The sequence below is a fragment of the Rhinatrema bivittatum genome, chromosome 5 (genome assembly GCF_901001135.1).
Source record: "Rhinatrema bivittatum chromosome 5, aRhiBiv1.1, whole genome shotgun sequence".
Classification (NCBI taxonomy): domain Eukaryota; kingdom Metazoa; phylum Chordata; class Amphibia; order Gymnophiona; family Rhinatrematidae; genus Rhinatrema; species Rhinatrema bivittatum.
The window spans coordinates 246,647,228-246,671,041 of NC_042619.1; the positions used below are offsets into that span (position 1 = coordinate 246,647,228).

The following is a 23,814-nucleotide window of genomic DNA, read 5'->3' on the forward strand; positions in this document are numbered from 1 at the left end:
AAAATAACAGTATGAGCTTTTGAAGACAGAAATCCATGTCATCAAATGCATCTGATGAAGTAGACTCTTGTCTTGAAAAGTTATGCTTCCATAAATTTGTTAGTTTATGAAGTGAAACACTATAATCCAAAAACACAAAAATGGTAGAATATTTTAAAAAAATACACCCTAATTAGAATTCTACCAATCTGTAAGAGGTGCTGGTAAACACTGAATATCAACAGCTAATAAGAGAATTTTTTTAAATTTGTATTATAAGCCACAGTACAGCTTGCCAAGCAATATAGAATAAATGCTCAATTCATAGTTCATGAATCATTACAGTCAGAATAAATATATCACCTCCCCCAAATTTCCATGCCATTGGGTTAGTTTATTTTCATAACATTTTCCAGCTGGTTGATATTATTATTTTATCTCATATTTGCTAATAAGACTGTATTCTTTTAAATCATATGATAAGTTGAGCCCAGAAGTCAGAAGTGAAATTTACTTAATGCTGACTTTGACATACTTTTACATTCTGGTTAACCTTAAGCATACTTTTAGCATTTCAACAGCCTTGGCTAGTTCCACAAGTCTGATCAGTTCAATCTTATTTTGCTGCTGTTATGTTTCTGCTTCTTCACCACCACCAATTGGCCTGTTTCCATAGAAAACCCTGTGAAGCACACTTACATTTCCCTCTTGCCATATTTAGAATGACAATATTGTGCTCCAATACCACTGGCCTCTACCCTGTGTCTTAAATGTGTCCGATGCAGGCCCAGCCCATCATTGAGGTGGAAACTCTGGGTTAGTCTTATGCTAGCTGAGGCTGACCTGTAACAGCTGTAATTTTTTTTCCTTGGGTTGGAGGGATATAAAAACAAGCTGATAGTCTCTTATTTGAATGGAGATCAGAAAGTTCAGTAGCAACAGGAAGTGAAGTTGATACCATTGTAGAAACTATTAACTGGTAACAGACTTATGGCAGAGATTTATCATACATTGATAACCAAGGAATAAGAAAATTAATATGACTGCAATAATAACAATTAAGCACATCATTTTCTTTTCTAATCCTTCAAACTAGTTTGGGTAACAATTCCTAGCAGTCTCAATCCTATTTTATTGGATAAGCTGCAGCTTGCTGAAGGAGTAGAAAACATTTGGAAAATCAACATAGCAACTTTGATTCAAATGGTAAATATAAAAAGACCATTGGGAATGAGACAATATCCTTACAGACTTTCCTCAACATATATAACACTTTTTAATATATGAACAGAGACCTTCATATGACTGAATGGCACCTGAGCTAACAATAAGCTTGTAATACCCACAGTTTGAAGAAGAATCATGGGTCTTATTAACACTATATGTATTTTTTAGAAATGCAATAAAATACTTATCCAAAATCAGACAATGTCCTTTGTCTTACAAGTCCAACAAAAATGTGAAGGTCTGTATTTCACCAAACCTGACACAGTCCATGTTTCAAGATGAAATCTGCTTCAGGATTACTTTCTTGTATAACTCAAAGCAGACATGCTCCCTGCATAGAAAAATACCAGTTTTAAAATATATACCACATATTACCCAACACCAATCCAAAAAGCAGATGTTCAATGTGTTAAAACTACAATACACATGATTAATATAGATCGTGCCAATCTCCTCATTCATTCCACATGACTGTACAGTATTTAAAGTGAAGATCCAATATTGTTCACGCTTCTTTAAAAAAGATTCCCATTCCCCTCCCCGCCAAACCTCTGAAAGTTGTTCAATAAATGTCCTTCGCAAATCCTGAAATGAATGTTGTGGCATAACACAAAGTGCTACCAATGGAGTTTGCATTTTTAACATATTAATGCAGCTGTGAGGTTCTAGTTTATTGTTTCTTTTTTAAATACTGGATGCAAAGATGAAGCATGCCAATGTTTTTATGCATAATCTGGGATACAAATGCTGATTTATTTGAACGTTGCAAAATATACACAATGCTAGAAGTTTCACCTAAATTTAAACAGACTATCCCTTTTATGGGCATGAAATAAATGCTTAAAACCAGCAGTATGAAGAGGAAAAATTATTTTCATTCAGAACAGCACATAATAAAAGAAGATATATCTTATGAAGAGAACAGCAGAGTACCATTCAATGGAACAGGAACAGCTCTCTCAAAGATTGCTCACTGATACCACTGTCTAAATAGGTCACCACCTCCAGCCTATACAACAGTGGTTCCCAAACCCCAGCCAGTCAGGTTTTCAGGATATCCGCAATGAATATGCATGAGATAGATGTACATGCACTGGAGGCAGTGTAAAACTGACTAACAGGGAGACCCATCTTAAGAGATCAAGGATGACAACTCTCAAATCTTAGAAAATCCTTTGATCACTGGACTTCTGATAATGTGGTAAAGAACACTCCTGCATTTTTTATAATCAAAATATCCAAAAATTAAATCCGAATCTGATGATATTGCATAGTAAACTGAAAATTACAATCAAGGCATTTGATCTAGGTTTGAAATTGTGCCAACTCTTCTTCTCCAGCTGCCCATAGAAAATATATATCTGTGTTTCATTTCCAAAATATCAACAGAAAAAAAGCAATAAAGAATACATTTCTCTTCAAAATAAGCCATGTATAAATTTGCAACCTTGGATGCTACAGAGTCTCAATAGCTACACCATGTTTCTGATGAAAAATTTGTTTTTGTATACTAAAAAAAAATTGGAGACAAAATAATCCATGTCAACTCATGTGAAATATGTTGGAATCCACTGAAGTTGAGGTAAACTTTTTAATGTCTTATAAGTCACTGAAAGAGCTACATCCTGTGGAACAATAGTATATAAAGATTGTACATCCATAGTTACCAATAAGCTGTCAAAGACATCTGTCACTTATTGTAATATGCATAACATAAGAGAGGTATCTTGTACATAAGAATGCATCAAGGTCACAGAAGATCATAAAAACATATCAACTAATATAGCCAGTTGTTCAAACAATGACCCATTCGCTGGCACAATAGACCACCTGCCTCTATCATTTTTGCTGCTTTAGACTGACATGGCTACCCCTCTGGAAATTTTTAATATAACATTCCTTCAAATAATCCACAGACCGCACAGACAATGGATAGTGAAAACTGTTCCCCAAAACATCTGCCTGGGTGGTCTCCAGTATATTATAGCTCCTCTGACATCTACCATGGAGCTGCCTTTCATTACCCCTGTCAATTGCATTGGTTTTCTTAAGCTATGTGCTGTTAGGTACATGGTTTCCGAGTCCGATATCTGCACATACATACCAAAAGAGCCTCAGAGAAATTAAAGTGAGAAAATAAAGAACTGTCCTGGGGAGATGAATGTACTATAACTACCAATTTTAGACATTCCTCCTTTCACAGCCTGCCTGTTTTAGAAGCCAGATCAAGTTAATTTCTGATCATCACCTCTCAGCAGCAGACCAATAATTACAAACACAGTAAAATCCTCGTCATCTCCTTTCATGTGGCACCATCAGGAAGGAGAGGTTACCTTAGCAGCTATCAAAACATCTTCTTCCGTAAGGTCTATGACTCCTGTCCTTTGTAAAAGTTATGTTATAAATCATCACCTCCAGAAATCTTTGATTATAGCTTTTAGCAATAAAGATCATAAAGACACATTTAAAAGCATTCTGCAAATATTTACAGGGTTATTGTTAGCGAAGAAATTAGTATTTAGCAAGATTTACTACTTAACCTGTTTTATATAATTGTCATTTCTTTCTGCAGACACCAATAGCTCATAGACTGTAGATAACACTGTAGCTGGTATTCACTGGAATTACTATTTATTAAACAGATGGAAACCCCAAATAACATTGTTCGAATATCTGTTCATATCCTGTTGTTCACAGTCATTTACAGTTGACTGGCACTTTGAGCAGAAAACCATATAAAAGGATCATCATGTTGTGGGATCTTGAGTAGGCCACCTGCACGCTGACATTTCATTAGCTTGTGGTCTGCAGGTTTTCAGCAAAAAGGTTAATCTTTACTACATACGAGTACACAGAATGTTGTACAGCTGTCTGATTTTCCATCTGTGCTACAACAGAATTGTTCTGATTTCAGAGGGCAGTTCTCAGTGAATCAGCTGTACTGTACGCCAGCTGTGAAATGATGGCTTCTCTATTCAGCAAGTCAGTTCCTCCTCCTTCTTTTTCTCTTGAAGTTAAACAAGGTAATCCAAAAAGTCTTTTTCCCCTGACAGTCATCCAGTTTGGCATACACATGTAAAACATTGTTGTGCTGCTCTCTGAAACACACCCCAGAATGACCACTGTGCCCAATCCTTAGTTTAAATAATCACACAACACACAGAACAAGTGGGAATGACTTAGAAACTGGTATCATAAAACACCTGCATCACTCCACTATGGCAGGCTGAACAAAACCTCAAACTAGTGTACATACTGGGATATGTATAATCATATACCAGTAATTCTCCAATAACGGCAGCCAGTTTTTCAAATATATTTTTAAAATGCAAATAAAACTTCAAGTATGAAAAATTCAAGATATATCAACTTCAACAGCACTTAAGCTTAAGGCATGATGAACTTGCATAGGTGAAAATGCTGACACAGAGCAGCTTTGGTGAGTAAAGTTACGCAGACGATTTACACGGCCCCTGATGCAGGCATCCACGCTGTACTGTCCATACAAATTCCAGAGGGATGGTCACTTTATTCCCCTGGTGTCCTTCCACAGGGAATTCTACTTTTCTCAGACATGAGGCTACTTCTCTTTTGATATAGTTGCCATGGTAGCCCTCCGTTCCAATGAGCTACCCTCAGCTCCATAGCTGCAGCAGGTGGTAACATCTGGAATAGAGTTCTGTACACTGGAGCCCTTGTATTTGGCTTTTCCTGATCAAATAAACGTGTCCTCTCTCTTTTCTACAGGCGGTGGGGGCTTATACAGGGCACCACATACCCAATCTTGCCCCAGTACTTTAAGGTAAATCATATTTCCAGTGGCCACACAGACAACCCACTTCTATGTTTTCCAGGACTTCCCAAGTACAGCAGGGGCTTTCCCATGTCCACTTGCTGCTGTGCATGTCTGCTTTGTGCCCCAGTGCAAGCTGGCACTTCTGAGTCCACCCAGGAGTTTACTCAAGTGGCGGGCATTTGCTCAGGATCACCAGCTGCTTCTTGTTTAACACACACACACACATACATTTATTTTACTTTTATTTACTTTCTTTCTTTTCTCTTTTTATTTTAGGCCTTCCCACGCTGCACCATGACCCAATGTGATTCCGGGTCATGGCACTGAGGATGTCACCAGACCTGGCCACATCAATTTTCCAGGCAGCAGGAGCTTCCCAGGACTCCCAGACACGTACTTCTGCCGCAAAGGCAACAGCAGAAGACTCTCTTCTCTGCCACGGCTGAGGCACAACTGCTTGATCTGCCCCAGAGCCACAGGAGGCAGGGAACAGCCCTCCCATGGCATCAAGCAAAACAATTATTTTTTCTTTATCTTTTCCACACTGTATTCAAAAGGATTTTTGCACATAAAACTGTTTTTTGTGCATAAATTTGCTTTTGAAAATCAGTGAGGGTTCTGTGCCTGTATGTGCATAAATTGGTTTCCCATGCACTTTTATGCGCACTGGGCAGAAACTTTCCAGTGGGACAGAGTTGGAGCAGAGTTGGCATTTTTGTGCAAGGAGCCTAACTTTCAAACCTGTCCGCGATACAAGCATTTGGTCACATAAGTGAATGCATGGTAGGGTTGCCAACTGCCCGGTTTTGGACTGGACAGCCAGGTTTTCAGATGTGCTGTATAGTGCCCAGTCAGAAGTACTGACCGGCCACTGAAAATCCAGATTTTGCAGGAGGATCCTCCTCTTTCCAACATCTTCCTAGTTACAGGGAGAGAAAGACAGAGCCAAGAGCTGAGCTGTGTACCTGGCCTCTTGCCTCCTATCCTGTGTTGCAATTGGATGGGATGGTGCACGGAAGTGGGGCACATCCCTCTGTTCCCAGTGGCTCCACAGATCTCTGCAGCAGTGGCCCTCTGGGTTCCTCACCCTCCCTCACTGAGTGCTGGGCCAAAACCCGAGAGATAGAGGAACAGAGGAGGGGAAGGTAGAGAAAAGAAAGGTAGAGAAAGCCAGTTCGAGTCACATGATGGGAAAGAGGAGAGACAGAGGGACACAGAGAAAAGGGGATGGAAGAAGATAGACACATGGGGATCAAGGAAGGGAAGAGACACAGAGGGGGCATGGAAGGCAGGTCACAGGGAAGGGGCTCGACAAAGTGGGAGCATGAGGGAAGGAGGGAAACATGGGGGGAGGGAAGGAAGAGAGAAAAGTCGCAAAGTAGACAGGAGGTCACAGAATGAAGGGAGACAGAGAAAGAGGAAGGCACTGGGAAGGAAAGGGAGACAGGAGGAAAGAAGGAACGGAAAGACAAGAACATGGGGAGGGAGGGGAGACAGAATGGCAGCACAAGAGAGGGGTGCCCAGAGGAGGGATAGGGAATATTGAGAGAAGATGGCACAAGGGAGACAGATGAAAGGTTGGGGTTTAAGGAAAGAGAGAGCGAACCAGAGTGTCTGAGAGAGGAGGTTGTGTGTTTGGGAATATATATGTCTGTCTGAGAAAGGAGGCTGTGTGTTTGGGAGTGTGTATGTGTGTATGAGAGAGGAGGCTGCGTGTTTGGGAGTGTGTATGTGTATGAGACAGAAGGCTGTGTTATGAGAGAAGTCTGTGTGTTTGGGAGTGTGCATGTGGGTATGAGAGAAGAGGCTTTGTATATGTATGTGAGACAGAGGAGTCTGTGTGCATGAGAGAGGAGATTGTGTGTTTCGGAGTGTGTCTGTGTGTATGTGAGAGAGAAAGGAAGATGTGTGTTTGGAATTGTGTATATATGAGAGAGGAGGCTATGTGTTTGGGAATGTATGTTTGTATATGAGAGAGAAGGCTGTGTGTTTGGGAATGTGTATGTGAAGAAGAGAGGAGTATATGTGCTTATGGGGAAGAATGGAGGTGTGTGTGTGTATATGAAAGGCTTTAGTTGTGATAGAGAGCAAAACTGCAGAGAAAGGCTGTGGTTGATGTGTTTAGGAGAATAGTTGAAATAATAGCATTTTATTGAGGTGGGGTGCTTGAAATCCAAATAATGAGTGGATCGACAACTGACAGTAATCTGTAACCTCCCTCCTCCCAAAGCATTAAGTTTAATGGGGTGTCCAGTTATGGTCCATGGAAAAGTTGGCCACCCTAATGCATGGAGATTATTGCAGTTTATAATATCCTACATATTTCTGCTTCAAAAGTACCTGCAGAATTGGGGTGTGCAGGAGAAAGTATTTTGTTTAGTTTTTCGTTTTGTTTTTGGGAATTTTTTTCCCCCGCAAATTTCATTTTGTTTAATTTTTTAAATGTAAACATTTAAAAAAAGGAAAAAAAATAATAATAGGGGCTTCCCAAGGCCTCCTGTCCCCCTCATCCATTCCTCCCTCCTGGAAAAATGCCAGAGCCAGGATCCTCCTCAGTCCCCACTTACCCAATCTAGGGAGGATCTGCTGATGAGACCTAGGCCCAGGCCAAAGCCTCGGCCTTGCGTAGGCCTAGTCCGCAGTATGTCGCCGCGATCTCGGCCTAGGCCCTATGCAAGGCCCAGGCTCTGAGGCCTGGTCCCGATGCCTCAGTCTGGTCCCAACTTCTCGGCTTAGGCCCAACCCCAGGGCCTTGGCCACAATCCAGGCTCAACATTGGAGCTCAACACCTGGACCTTGGCCTCAACCCAAATCCGATGGCAGAGACCGACACATTGGTCTTGGCCTAGGCCAGGGCCCAGGCCAAAGCTCGATGATGGGATTCAGCCCAGAACTTGGGGCTTTGGCTCAGGGTCAGGCTCAGGCCCAGAGGCTGGCGCCCAGGCCTCGAAGGTCCTCTTATTCTTTGTCTTCTTTCTTCAAATGATACCATCTGCTGGGGAAGTGCCAGAGTAAATTAACCCTGGTGCATCCTCCTCCACGGAGGACACCATGTTGGTGTACAGAAATTAAATTAACAGCTGTACACCAAAATGGCACCCTCTGCTGAGGAGGATGCGCTGGAATTAATTTACTCCAGAGCATCCCCAATGGACAATATCATTTGAAGATAGAAGAAACAAGACAAAGACAAAAATGACGTACGAGGCCTGGACTCCGGCCTCCAGATTTGGGCCTGATTCTGGGCTGAAGCCCCATCAATGGGACCTAGCTTCGGGTGAAGTACTAGAGCAGGAGGTGACCAACTGCAGTCCTTGAGAGCCACAAACAGATCTGGTTTTCAGGATATCCACAATGAATATGCAGGAGATAGATTTTTCATGCACTTCCTCCATTATATGCACATCTATTTCATAAAAATGCATTATGGATATCCTAAAGACCAGGTCTGTTTGTTACTCTTGAGGACTGTAGTTGGTTACCTCTGCTCTAGCACTTCATCCTGCACTCTCACCAATTCATCCAGATTTTGCACCCAAAAAAGGCAGACGACAAGTCCGATTTCACATGCATGAGTCAATTAGTGTAAAAGTGTACGAAGAAGTTTGGCAATTTGCAGAACCGCTCTGAAAATTAATTCCATAGCTTTTCGATTTTAAAAACCATGAGGTGAATTTTAAAAGCCGAGCATGCACCAATATCAGGAGATGTGCACGCATGTAGGACATGCGCTTGTCCACTCGCTTTTAAAAAGCCACCTGCATGCGCGCACAGCTCCCGATACGTGAATATCTCACGTGGAATGAAAAAGGGGTGTGGTGTGGGTGGGGCTCAGGCATTCCGGGGCGGGGCCAAGAGATGTGCGTGCAAGTACCTACGTGCCTGGGCGTGCTCCCAGGTCCAGTGCCGAGTAAGTTTTCTCCTGCTATGGAGGAGGTGTAAGTTTTAAAATAGCAAAAATACAGGCATCTGAGAGGAGTTTGAGGGGTCTGGGGTAACTGGAGGGAGTGCAGGATAAAGGACCAGGGGTACCGAGGACCTAGCTCTAGACTGGGCAAACTGGTCATGGCGTGGATGTGCGCCTGTTATAAAATTCTCCCACTTGCGCGGATCAAACCTGATTTTGCGCAGCTATGTTTGCCCGCTTGCAAAAATGGCCAAACACATATGCACACCTAGTCTGTTTTATAATATATGCGCATATGTTATAAAATTGTCACATCTCTGGGCACACGACGACACACACGAGTCCTTGTGTACCCGCGCGCCCATTTGAAAGTTATCATCCCAGCGCGTAAGATACCGTGTACAAGCTACCCCCTGCTTGGAGCAGGAGTAACTTTGTGCAAGGTAAATCATGGGTGTACTCGGCCCGGTCTGCGCTGGGTGTCTGAAAATTACCACCTTCTGTATCAAGGCAACAATTTAATCAAGTAAGCTAGAAGAATTTATTGCTGTAATCAGAGGCAATAAATCCTGTTTGCAGTCTGGGTTATATATAACATGAACCACCCTGTCTCCTCTGAGACAACAGTTTTGTAGCAATCAGAACATTCTGTGATGTCTCACCCTTGTCAAGATTGGTCTGGGACTACCAACGATTTTTCTCCAATTAAAAAAAAAAACTTGAATCTCATTGTGGAAAGTCAGTCCCTGCAACTTGGCCAGAAGCCGCAACTGAGCACAAAGTAGGAGAAAATTCTTTTTCACTCAACGCACAATAAAGCTCTGGAATTTGTTGCCAGATGATGTGGTTAGTGCAGTTAGTATAGCTGGGTTCAAAAAAGGTTTGGATAAGTTATTGGGGAAGTCCATTAACGGCTATTAATCAAGTTTACTTAGGGAATAGCCACTGCTATTAATTGCATCAGTAGCATGGGATCTTCTTAGTGTTTGGGTACTTGCCAGGTTCTTATGGCCTGGATTGGCCTCTATTGGAAACAGGATGCTGGGCTTGATGGACCCTTGGTCTGACCCAGCATGGCAATTTCTTATGTTCTTATGTTTCTTCCAAAAGTGTTCCTGCTCTGCTGCAAACTCCAGAGGCAGAACGTTCCCTGGTCCTGATTGCTAGCAAACCTGGCCCTCCACCCTCAGGGATGCCCTCCCCCTTCCCACGTAAGACAGCCCTCAGATTGCCCTTCCCCGACTTTGCCAGTTGCCGCCTTGCTAGCATTCTCTTCCCCCGGAGAGCACCCAAGGGAAGGAAACATGACCCTTAAATACAGCCTTGAAGGAAACATGACCTTAAATACAGCCTTTATCTGCCTCACAGTGGCTCATCATTTAATGTTGCAATTATTTAACTCCGTGCATTTCTCTGCAGCCAACATTTTTTGGAAAAAGCAGGATTTTTAACCCTGCCTTGCACATTCCATGTGAGTCAGGGTTCTATCCACCCCGCCACAAACGTTTTATACATTGTTTTTTAAATCGCATTTTCTGATCATGATGAAGCCCTTCATACCAGGCTTTATTAGATGGTTGCCCTATCCATTCCTTGCCCTCCCCTTCAAATTATGATATGAAATTTCAGGGTAGGCATTAATATGGCGAGAAAGCCTATTGCTGTGCCACTATCGCATCAATAAAGATTTAACATCTGTTAGCCAAAACTTTGGACATTTTTTTAATGAACTCGATAGAGGTGATTTTCAAAGAGTTATGCGGGGGTCACGCACGTAAAATTACCATATACATACGTAACTGCCATGTGAACGCGCTTGTGCTATTTTATAATCCTCACAAGTGTGTGCTTAGTCACTAAATGGGTGTGTCTGGGGCATGTCAGGCCGTGGTTTGCGAGTGTACGCGTACTTGCATATTTTAGAAACAAAGTACACGTATGTCAACAACTATGTGTAGATGCTGTTACATCTGCTATTTATTGCGCCAATTCAATCCTCACTTGTCTTTTGGGACCTGGTGCTTGCTTGGCCTGCCCCCTACTGTAGGAGGTGGGAGATCTTGGGCAGCATGTGCAGTGCTTGTGTAGCTTTTTTTGTGTGTCATTTGCTGTTTCTTTGACGTGTCCATTTCTTCTGGGCTTGTAGTTTGTTTTTTTTCAGTTTGTCTCTCAGTGTGTGGGTTTGTCTGTCTTTGAGTGCTTTTCAGCATGTGTCACTCTATTTAGGGGCATATGTATGTCTGGTGTGACTGGAGATGTGCCTGGCTCTGGTGTGGATGGTGGTGGTGGATCTGGTGTAACTGAGAAGGGCAGCAATGAGCACTGTAAATGTGTGGATCCTGCAGGAGCAGCCCATGCAGAGGGAAAGACAACAGAGTAGGAAGAGGTACACCTATGGATTTACGCGCCTAGGGCTTTTAAAATCTAACCCAGTATTTTGAAATCCTCAACTCGGTGTGTGGTAGTGGCCAATAAAGCAAATAAAATATTAGGTATTATTAGAAAAGGAGTAGAAACTAAAACAGAGGATATCATAATGCCTCTGTACTGATCAATGGTGCAACTGCACATTGAGTATTGTGTGCAGGGATGTGCATTCATTTGAAACAACATAGATAATGTCAACAACATTATCTATGTCATTTCCAAAACAAAATGATAGCAGAAAAACACACAATCTTGTATTTTTTTTCTATTGTTTTAGTGCATGTTCTTCAGAAACAGTGTGCCCTATTTGCAAAGTAGTATACACTATTTCTGCATAGCGCTCACTCTTTCTGAAATATAAAAAAATGGAAAGAAAATGGGAAAATGACAACGATCCCCAACAACACAAAACGGCACAAAATGCCATTTTTTGGTCTGCCCACTCCTATTGTGTGCAGATCTGGTCACCCCATCTCAAAAAAGATATAGCAGAAGTAGAAACAGTACAGAGAAGGGCAAACAAAATGATAAAGGGGATAGTAGACCGGATGAAAGAACAGGAGCCAAAGAGGGTTCATGAATTTTGTTAATCACATTCTCTCTCTTCACCGGGGAGTGATAGGGAACACTATCCATCCCTATCCTCTCTGACATCCTAATGTATCTCCTGATATGGGAGCCTTTTCACTCTAAAGCAACGCTATCACTAGTTTCAGTAGGGTGATATGTAGGTTGAGGTAGTAGGTGTTCCCTTTGACATATAGTCGGTGGGTTGATCCATTGGAGTTCGGCTTATAGATACTGGAACAGGTCTCCGCATTAACATTTGGATCACATTTGGTTTTAGGTTAAATAGAACAATTGGTTCACAAGAATTTTAGTTATTCAGGTCACATGTGTAATGTTGTGTTTTATATTTTTCATACTGCTTAAACTGTTTTACATCTGGCATTGTATTGTTTTTGATTTAATAAAAATAAAAAAAAGGGGGGGGTGGGGCACTGTTACTGCTCAGGTCTGACCAGCAACTCCATATCTTATTCAAGGCTTTCGTTCAAAGGATTCCTGAGGCTGGCCTGGTTGCTGCCTGGTGGCTGTGCAATTTGTTTCAGGCTGGTCTGGATCTTTTTCTTCCTCCTTCTGCTCTTGTGTTGCAGTTCGTATCTCATGGGAAATCTGCCAGATTTGTTTTGGTGTAATTATGATGTATGCTTTTTGAGCAGTTACCCAGGCTCTGACAGCCATCAAACGGAAATGGTGGGATCACTTATGCCGACGTACTTGCTTTATTACTGTTATATGTTTTATATTCACAACATATTGCACCTCGCTTTGATGTTTTATGATATGAAGCAATTGCAAAGTTAAAAACAATCGGATTGTGCTGCTCATGAATCGAAGTAGGTTTGGATTATTTACTTTGAAAAGAAATTGCCTTCATCCTTAGCAGGGCAGTCGCTGGAAAAAAAAATGGCACCCCAGGCAAGGGTTGCTTTCATTGTCTCCCTTCCCTTTCAGGTCCTCATCCTCGCAGACTGTCAAAAGGATGGCATGGTACCCCCTCACCCTCCCCAGCTTGGCATCCACGGAGGAATGCCCATCTTTCCCACTCCTTATGATGGCCCTGATCTCTAGTGACAAACGTTTTAAAGGTTTACCACGGAGTTCCAGAAGTCGGGCAGAATCATGAATTTACGTCCGCGATAATTATCCATCTATTGGACTAATTAGATTTATATTATATAGAAATCAGATGACTGCTCAGGAATTCAGCTTGTATTATTCAACAGTTATTTCAAATATATTGTACGGTTTCTCTATTCATACCTGAAAGCAAGCTATTGGCCACATTGTCTGTATGTCACACTTAAAGGACCCGATTTTCAAAGCACTTCATTCATATTAAAAAAATGCTCAAAACCCAATTTCATCTGTTCTTTTACCCGCACAGCACTTGGGCATTTAGGGGGCGGAGGGGTGGAGTTGGGGCAGGGAAAGGATTTACGTGCACACTTTTGTTTTTTGGAAGTACGTGCACAAATCTACACATAGAAAGTTATGTCCTGCTCCAAGCAGGGCGCGGCTTTCTGCATGTAAGGCCACGAGCGGAATGGCCAGCCCCATGAATTTTCAAAGAGGACTTAGGTGCATCAATCCACTTTAAAAATTCAGTTTGAAATTACCCTCCCAATGGCTGTATTCTGTTTTAATTGATTGTAAATTACGTCACTTCTTATCATGCGGGCAGAAATGTCCAACTCTGTGGAAGAATTGAGGAAATGCATGATTCGATGTTTAATAGTCATGGCTTTTGATTGTACCTCACAAAGGAAAATAAATCCGACAGTTCTTTTGAAGTTCTGATGCTCAAAACACAAATGAATATATTGTAGCGATGGGGAATAGGTTTCTTCATTACAAAAATATGCTTTAAGAGGAATTTAAACCTGGCAAAATGCTGGAACTACACTTAAAGTCGCAACGCCCTGTCCTAATATGAACTGGAATCTGACCAAAATTGTACTCTACTGTTTTTCATTAGTACAAATCTTTAAGTGCATATGAAGATTTAGTGAAAACAAATGTTGTTTGGTGGAGCTGGGAATTTTGTGATATATAGAAATAATAGCTTCATTTCAACTCCCAAGATTCTGTGCAGCACATGTACCATCATTAGAATTATTTATCAGCTCGATAATGATAAACCAATGAAAACATTTGAGACATGAGATCTTGGTTAAATGACTTGTAATTCAGTTTTAAAGAGTAATTTTATTTCTCCAGTGAATTTAATCATTACTTATCCAGATGCTATTAATTCTCATAGGGCACAGAGATATTTGAATAGCAAAGTAAATGAAATAATGGTCAGTACTAATTTTTTCATATGCTATTGAACAAAAACCAAACAAATCTACTTTCAGTCAAGCACAGAATGTCATTCTATAAATTTTCCTCTCCTTCCTATAAACATGTTGTGAACATTTCAAAATCTAAGCAAAATCAGAATGAAATAAAATACTTTCCATTTTAATTAGAGTAAGATTACAGCTATAATTGGAATTTCCATTCCGTAGATCAAACAGTTTTCAACTGAATCAGCTGGACTGCTTCATGGCAAAGAGCTACAAGCTAGAATAATGCGGAAACTGCAAAAGCTTTGGATGGACCGCTACTCCATAAAGCCAAACGAGCCAGGTTCAAAAAAAGCCTGGCCAAGCGCGAAGTTAACTCGGCTCCAAAATCTGTATCAGTGGTGGAAGTCTCCAGTTTATCAAAGATGGTTTATGCTAATTTTGCTAGAACAAAAGATATTGTGGAATAATTGCAGAAAAGGTTTTTTTTCCCCTCATTCTTCTATTAAATGTAAGAAAGACCTGCACTGATGCTCAGCAAAGAATGGCAAATAAAACTAGACCCTCCCAGACCAGACTAGTGGCTCAGTGGTAGTGCTATACACTGTCATGTAGAGTGTCCACAGTTATATTCCTGGCCCGGGTCTTCCGCACCCCGGATTGACTGGGACTGGGGATGCTGCAGAGGCAGTGTTCATAGCCTCTGGGTAGATGGGGAGAAGGAAGTCATGGTCATCATTAAGGGTGATGTCTTGTGACTGATTGTAGGATCCATGATCAGGATTTTGGAAGGATCCCCTTTTTGATGGGTCCTGGCCTCAAGATCGTTTGAATAATGACCGAACTAGAAACAGTGGACCTCTTAAAACATACCTGGGTTAGTTGTGATTGAAGGTTCACAGCGGCAAAATGCCAGCTCTGGTTCTGAATGAGCTGACAAAAAAGAAGAAAGAAGGAACTAATGGGCCAAAACCCCTCCTCCCAAACTAGCAGGGTCATTCATCAAATTGCGTTATGGCGTTATCGCGGATGTTAGGGCCCTAATGCCTGCGATAACGCCATAACACATGCGATAAATAACGCATCGCGAGATATGTATGCAAATTTTAAAAATGTAGTCAAAAGGGAGGGGTTTATGAAAATGAGGGGGTTTAATGTTGCATGTGATAGCAGCACTGGAAATAACTACACCTTTTTTCCTGGTGTTATACCTGAAACTGGATTTGCAATGTTTTATTGCAAATTCTGTTTGGGGAGGAAGGGAGGAAGAGAAAAAGGGAGAGGGAGAGAGAGGGAGAGAGAGAGAGCCTCTAGGGAGGCACACATATTAGTAAACTATTTAGACCACTGTAAGAGGGGCAACTAGTAACTCAGGGTGAGGTTTTGGTGGTGGTCTAGGTTTTGGGGCACAGTTTTACATGCACAGCAGAGGTACGAACAGCACAGAATAGCTTGTGCTAGGTTGAGAGTACAATGTACAAATCTCATCTTTGTGTACCTGTCATCACTCCAAATTACATCAAATCTTCACTGATGTCTACTGTGCTGTTCGTAGCTCTGACTGTGCATGTAAAACTGTCCTCCCAAAACCTAGGCCACCATCAAAACCTCACCCCGAGTTACTAGTTGTCCCCTCTTACAGTGGTCTAAATAGTTTACTTACATGCAAGCTTTATAAAGTCTCTCTCTCTCTCTCTCTCTCTCTCTCTCATATATATATTTAGGTCTAGATCTGTGAATATGCACTGGGCTGTTGACCACACAGGTAATTTTTACCTGGTTATTCAGTAGAACATACCCAGGTAAGTGTTTCACCAATTTTAGGGCCACTATTTTTCTGAACAGACTTACCTGCCTAACTTTAGCCAGATTAGCACTGAATATTGGAACTCACCGTCTAAAATATAGCCACGCCATGCAATGCCCCATCACCACCTCTTCTTTTTATCCAGCTAAATTTTGTCTAGGTAAAACTTATTTGGATATAATCCAGCTGGGAAGCAGGGAGAAATTTTCAATTCTTGGTTTTTGTCCAGGTAACTCGAAACATTTACCCGGAAAAAGCATTTAAATATAGACCTCATTTTTAATTTTAAATATTTTACTAAATGACAATTATAGATCATTTATGACACTTTCAGGGCAATTTTCAAAGATTTTTATATAGGTAAATGTGACTTTTGAAAATTCCCTTCCCCCACTCTCCCTCACCCCTGTTGTGGGTAAAGGTGTCATCTCACAAAATATCCATGGACCAGCAAGCTGCATGAGGAAACTGAAAATTGTTCCCTTTTAACACCCCTGAGGGTATTAAAAGATTGTGGAGACAGTTACATTAACAAACATGAAGGAGGCAGGACATGTCCAGAGTTAATTCCTTTGCATATGAAATGAAGTTTACTACCTGCATCTGAAATTTGATGTATGTTAACTAATTGTTGAAAAAGAATTTATGGTTGAAACATGTGCAGAATTAAACTTTTGATGTTTTGCACAGTAATAACAGATATTAGTGGGTTTTATAATGTGTAAACTTCACTAAACTTCACCATAAGAGAAAAAATGGAAACTTCTAGCAATGGAAGGTTCCATGAGTATAGCAGTTATTTTGAATTACAGCAAGGGTTCATCCCCTATGGGTGCTCAGTAGTTAGAGGTTATATAAGTAACTCAAAAGGAGTTGGAAGAGAGATTTTCCAGGGAGCAGTGAAAAGTAGCTGTAGATTGTGGTCTAACATTATCTGGCTAACTGGATTGCCAAAGAGGTAAAGCAAGGTGACAAAACATTTTTCAGATATATCAGAGAAAGAAGGAAGACCCAAAGTGGTAGAGTGAAATTGAAAAGTGACAAGGAACAATGTGTGGAGAGAGATGAAGAAATGGAAGAAATATTAAACGAATACTTCAGTTCGGTGTTCACTAAAGAAGACCCTGGAGAAGGACCGTCGCTCATAGACAAGACCATAGATGGAATGGGTAAATAAAACTCCGTTTACAGAAGAGAATGTATGGGAAAAGCTAGGCAGACTGAAAGTGAACAAGGCATGGGGCCAGATGAGGTAGATCCCAGGATACTGAGGGAGCTCAGAGATGTGCTGGCAGGTCCGCTGTGTGACCTGTTCAATAGATCCCTGGAAACAGGAGTGGTGCCGAGTGATTGAAGAAGAGCAGTGGTGGGGCCACTTCATAGGAGTGGTAGCAGAAAGGAGGCTGGAAACTACAGGCAGGTTAGCCTCACATCAGTGATGGGAAAATTAATGGAGATGAAGGAAAGGATAGTGACTGATCTATAATCTGGTGGGTTGCTGGACCCAAGGCAGCATGGATTCACCAGGGGAAGGTCCTGATAGACAAATCTGATTGTTTTGATTGGGTGACTAGAATTGAGGAAGAGCACCAGATGTGATTTACTTGGATTTCATCAAAGCTTTTGATATGGCCCCACATAGGAGGCTAGTGGACAAAATGTGAAGCATGAGATTGGGCACCAAGGTAGTGGTGTGGATTGCAAACTGGTTGACTGACAGGAGAAAGTGTGTAATTGTAAATGGAGCTTACTTTGAAAAAAGAAGTGGAGTGCCATAGGAATCGGTTCTGGGACCAGATCAGTTCAATATCTTTGTAAGCGACACTGCGAAAGGGATGATACCAAGATCTGCAACAGAGTGGACATGCCTGAAGGAGCAGAGAGAATGAAAAGTGATTTAAGAAAGTTTGAAGACTGGTCAAGGATTTGGCAGCTGGGATTCAATGCCAAGAAGTGCAGAGTCATGCATCTGGGGTGCGGTAATCCAAAAAAGCTGTCTGAGAGTGAGCAGTGAAAAACTAATGTGCACAGACTGGGAGCAGGACTTTGGGGTGATAGTGTCTGGAAAACTGAAGGCAGTGAAGCAATGTGACAAGGCAATAGCTAAAGCCAGAAGAATGCTGGGCTGCATAGAGAGAGGAGTAACCAGTAAGAACAAGGAGGTGGTGATGACCTTGTATAGGTCCTCGGTGAGGCCTCACCTGGAGTACTGGAGCTCATATCTTAAAAAGGATGCAGACTGGATGGAGGCAATCCAGAGAAGGGCAACCAAAATGGTGTGGGGTATGTATTTGAAGCAGGGGCGGATTGGCCTATCGGGGATCCCCCGGTGGGCCGATCGCTCCAGTCATGTGGTCTGCCATGCGCGGCCGTGACAGAGCCGCGCTCGGCAGACCACGTGACGTGTCCTGGGCGGCGAATACCCTTGCCGGTCCAACATCGTGAGTCCGCCGCTGATCGGAAGACTTATGAAGGGAGACTGAAGGCTCTGAATATGTACACCCTGGAAGAGAAGAGGTGCAGGGGAGATATGATACAGACCTTCAGATCCCTGAAAGGTTTCAGTGATGTACAAACTTCAAACTTATTCCATTGGAAAGGAGACAGTAGAACTAGGGGTCACGAAATGAAACTCCAAGGGGGACGATTTAGAACCAACATAAGGAAATCATTTTTCACAGTGAGGGTGGGGGATGCCTGGAATATTCTGCCGGAAGAGGTGGTGAGGACAAAAACAGTAAACAAATTCAAAAGGGCATGGGATAAACACTGTGGATCCCTAAAGCCTTGTGGATGATAATGAAGAAAAGTGTGCATGGGGGTAACCTGCACAGAGCAGCAGTTAGTACCCTTAACAGAAGGCATGGGGGATTAGCCTTGATGCTTTTGATGCAATTGCAACATTGCTCTCTGCTTTGGCAGCGGGGGGTAGGGGTGAGGAAAGGGTATTGGATTAGGAAGACAGCTAACGCTGGGCCCCGACTTTTATGGTTCAGGGTACTGATCCCCTGAAATTAGGGAAAAAGCACAGGATGCTTGTACAGGCAAGTCCAAAAGCAAAGCCCGTTCAAGCAGCATTGTCTGAATTATTAAGAAGGCTGCTCGCCCCGTAAAAATGTTGCGAGGAGTAATTTTGTTGTGGGTTTGGCAGTTGCTTGGTTTTGATTGGAAATATTATTATCCTTAGCACGGAGCAGCAGTTACTACCATAAGAAACATTTTGGGCAGACTGGATAGGCCATTTGGTCTTTTTCTGCCAACAATTCTATGTTTCTATATTTCAGGAAGATCATATTCTTAGATTAATTGTGCTCTTTATTATTAAGGACTTGTCATTATAGCACATATTCACAGGAAGAAAGTCAAAATAGTGAGAGAGTATATTCTACATTTTATAGGGTCAAATCAGAAACTTACATATGAGGATGTGCAGACATAATACAGGGTGGCCCATGGCCCCTCCGATACCAGTGCATTGGAGCCAGGCTACTTTTCCATGGGCCATCCTGTATGTTTGATTTGCTTCATTTCACTCATTTTCAGCCTGTTTTGGGGGCCTAATGTGTTGGGGGGTTTCATTTTAATCAGATTTTTTTGTTTTAGCAAATAGTGCACACTGTGGCATAACTACATTGACCTAATATTGACTAGAAATTGGTATAATCATCTCACAGTTATGCAGTCTATAATGTCATCTAACTGATGCAATCTTGCATGGCAGATAACCCTTAAAGAAACTTCTGTAACTTTCCCAGACCTTGAAGCAGTCCATTTCCCTGCACCCCTCCTCATGACAGAATTAAAATATTGCCTCATGCTCTGCATATGGCCCTCTTTTTCCTCGGCAATTCCTTTCTCACTGACTCATAATTAGAGGAGTCTCGGTGAGGTAGCTCAGTGTCTTATCTCATACCAGCAAGTTGCTCAGTCCTCAGTCTTGACCCTGTGCCAGTTTTGTATTTAGGGAGAGAAACAAATTTGTGTCCTAAAGATTCCCAGATGTTAGCATTGCTTCTCAGTATGGGACAGCTTATATTTTTCTGTTCATGGTCACAGTGATGCATAGGGGTATTTCCGATTGCATTTCTGTACAGCATCCTACCTTTGCAATCTTTGTCCATGTTTCCTGATGTAAATATTACCCCTTCTTCTCCTCTCTTTTCCCCCTGACTACTGAGACCATGCAGCAGCCTCACCAAAGGGAAGTCCATGCAAGCAATCAGTGGATGCCTGCAGGGCCGGTGCAAGGGTATTAGGCACCCTAGGTGAACCTTCTGCCTTGCACCTGTCCTCCCCCCTCCCCCCACAGTCCAGGCCCTGGCTCCAACCTCATTCACTCAGACAGGCTCCCTCTCTTACATGCACTTAGGTTCCTTGTCTCATTCACATGGGGATAAGACTGTGGGCACAATTAATCTAAGAATATTATCTCCATGTTTTCGGGCACCATTTTATGTAACTCCATCCCCAGATGTGGATTACGCTCCAATGGAGCCATAAAGAATGTAGTGTCTGTTTGGGGCTGGGACTTCGGGTTAACTTGAACACTCTGTTTCATCCCCAAGGGTGGATTCTTTTTAATGGGGGGAAAGGAAACCCTTTCAAGACCTGGAGTGCCAAGGGTGACCCTCTTGTACATCCTGATCCTCGGGAGAGGGGTAAGTGCTGTCACTCTGTGCGCTGTTTCTGCACAAGAAACACACTGAAGTCACTGGTTTAGTGTCCAAAATAAAGTTCTTTACTAATGGGCAATCAAGTTGGAAAATGACAGTAATACCAGAATCCTCAGCACCACAAGTATCCTTCTCCTCTCTTACAGTTCTTCCTTCTATCTGGGCATCAATTTGAATACCAGGCAAGGAAAACATCTACCCTCCAGGCAGGGCCAGTGCAAGGGACTATAGCGCCTTAGGCAGACCAATGTGCACTGCACCCCCCCCCCCCCCCCCCCACCATCCCCAAATCCACCCTGAGCTGAATGTGCCCACTGCAATGCTCCTGCTGCTTCCTCACATCTCTGTCAGCACTCTGCCTGGAATAGTGAGTCCCTCCAACCTCTCACACTCATCCATGCTTGTTTTGCTGCCTCTCTGCTGACAGGGCTGTCCATAACTTCCTTCATCCAAAGACTCCCTGGAGTCAGCTTTGGATGTCCCTGCCCATCTCACGTCTGACACCATATGTCATAGTTCACTGCCCTAGAGTGGCATAACTTGTTGACGGTTTCTGGAATACACGCTCAGAGCCAGGCTGCTTGCAGAAAGAAGCAACTTTATTTCCATGTGCCAATGATCACTTTACATTTGCACCTTTCACGTCCTTTCTTGAGACATCAGGATTTCTTTACAGGCCAGTGCAAGTCCCCCCTGGACTACCTAGAACCTACTCTCCCACAATACCTTTTGCAGTTGCCATGTTCCTAACTGCCTCTGCTCTTGAGTCTGGGTGAGTCCGCTTCCTTTGACTCCTCCACCTGGTTCTCCTTGAAGTACTAAAGGTCCACTGACTTCCTGCAGCAGCTTCTCGAATTAGCTCCAGCAGTGCTTCCCAATCACTAGTACAGTTCCCAGTAGCAATGATCTTTTCCCTGATTGATTCTTCACCAAAGCTCTCCAGACTACCTTTCCCATCAGTCCTATACTGTTCCCTGGGAACTCTGATTTACTTTTCTTTCCCTTTCTGGAGCAGTGCTCTCTAAGGGACTGCCATCAGAGCTCCCTCTAGATTTCCCAGTTGTCCTTTAGCATGTGTGAATTCCCTGGTTCATCACAGTAGCAATGCTGCCAGTCCGTGCTCCTAAGTTTGGCCTCCTTCCATTTCCTGCCAGGATCATGTCTCCTCACTGCCCCGCCATCGCTTGACACTACTCGTGCTGATAGATAATAAAATATAAATCTGGGACTCCCCACCCCCACACAATCTGTTGGTAACTGGAGACTTGAGTATTTAATGCTTGGCACATTATCGTTCCAGAAAAAGTTCTTGGAGGAGAAGTCCATTAATGGCTATTAATCAGTTTTACTTAGGGAATAGCCACTGCTATTAATTGCATCAGTAGCATGGGATCTTCTTAGTGTTTGGGTAATTGCCAGGTTCTTGTGGCCTGGTTTTGGCCTCTGTTGGAAACAGGATGCTGGGCTTGATGTTACGCTTGGGCTCCGGTCAGGAGTCGTGAACACCACCCAGCAGGGTGGCTCCAGGTGGAGAGAGACAGGAATGGCTAGAAACAGTGTCTGGTTCCAGGCTGGGTCAGGGCAGGCAGCAAGTAGCAGTGTCTGGGTCTAGGCTGGGTCAGGGCAGGCGACAAGTAGCAGTGTCTGGGTCTAGGCTGGGTCAGGGCAGGCGGCAAGTAGCAGTGTCTGGGTTCAGGCTGGGTCAGGGCAAGGCAGGTCAGAAGGCCCGTAGGCCACACACACACAGAAGGCCCGTAGGCCACACACAGTAAGCAGGGCAAGGCAGGTCAGAAGGCCCGTAGGCCACACACACACAGAAGGCCTGTAGGCCACACAAGGCAAGGCAAGACAAGGCAAGGAATAAGGCCCGAAGGCCGCGCAAGGCAAGGCAAGGAATAAGGCCCGAAGGCCGCGCAAGGCAAGGCAAGGCAAGGAATAAGGCCCGAAGGCCGCGCAAGGCAAGGAATAAGGCCTGAAGGCCGCGCAAAGCAAGGCAAGGCAAGGAATAAGGCCCGAAGGCCGCGCAAGGCAAGGGAAGGTCCAGGGACCAAATGCACAGCAAGCAAGGAAGGCTAGAGCAGGGAGCCCAGGCGAGCTCGATGCCGAAGCACTGAGGGAACTGTCAGGCAGGGTTATAAGGAACAGCCCAGAACATAGAGAGGAGAAGGGAGATGGACTGGGCCTGTCAGGAGATCCAGCTCTAGAGGGACCCCTGGTGGTGAGGCGGTTGCACAGCAGCCATAGCCGTAACACTTGATGGACCCTTGGTCTGACCCAGTATGGCAATTTCTTATGTTCTTAAAATGTCATAATGCCTCTGTATCGCTCCATGGTGAAACCGCACCTTGAATACTGTGTACAAATATGGTCGCCGCATTTCAAAAAAGATATAGTTGCGATGGAGAAGGTACAGAGAAGGACAACCAAAATGATAAAGAGGATGGAACAGCTCCCCTATGAGGAAAGGCCGAAGAGGTTAGGGCTGTTCAGCTTGGAGAAGAGACGACCGAGGGAGGATATGATAGAGGTCTTTAAGATCATGAGAGGTCTTGAACAAGTAGATGTGACTCGGTTATTTACACTTTCGAATAATAGAAGGACTAGGGAGCATTCCATGAAGTTAGCAAGTAACACATTTAAGACTAATCGGAGAAAATTCTTTTTCACTCAACGCACACTAAAGCTCTGGAATTTGTTGCCAGAGGATGTGGTTAGTGCAGTTAGTGTAGCTGGGTTCAAAAAAGGTTTGGATAAGTTCTTGGAGGAGAAGTCCATTAATGGCTATTAATCAATTTTACTTAGGGAATAGCCACTGCTATTAATTGCATCAGTAGCATGGGATCTTCTTAGTGTTTGGGTAATTGCCAGGTTCTTGTGGCCTGGTTTTGGCCTCTGTTGGAAAAGGGATGCTGGGCTTGATGGACCCTTGGTCTGACCCAGCATGGCAATTTCTTATGTTCTTATGTTCTTATGATGCCGAGCACAGAAATGAGCTAATGCAAAACCAACAAGGTAGCTGGGTGGAAATGGTATCTTTAAGCAAATTTTACAGATGCAAGATTCCAAGATCACTAAGCTTTTCTCAAGCTGGTGACTGAGAAACAGTGAAAAATTACCTAAGCCATTTAGAATGTCAAATGCCC

At 43.1% G+C, this 23,814-nt stretch overlaps 1 long non-coding RNA gene across 1 annotated transcript in view; it reads right to left on the reverse strand.

Annotated features, from left to right (window-relative positions):
• Positions 1-233: 233 nt before the first annotated feature.
• LOC115092626 overlaps positions 234-23,814 on the reverse strand; it is a 156,501-nt gene continuing 132,920 nt past the window's right edge. The window contains exon 3 of the long non-coding RNA XR_003857042.1: positions 234-1,537. This is a non-coding gene — a long non-coding RNA (uncharacterized LOC115092626). The remainder of the gene's footprint in view (positions 1,538-23,814) is intronic.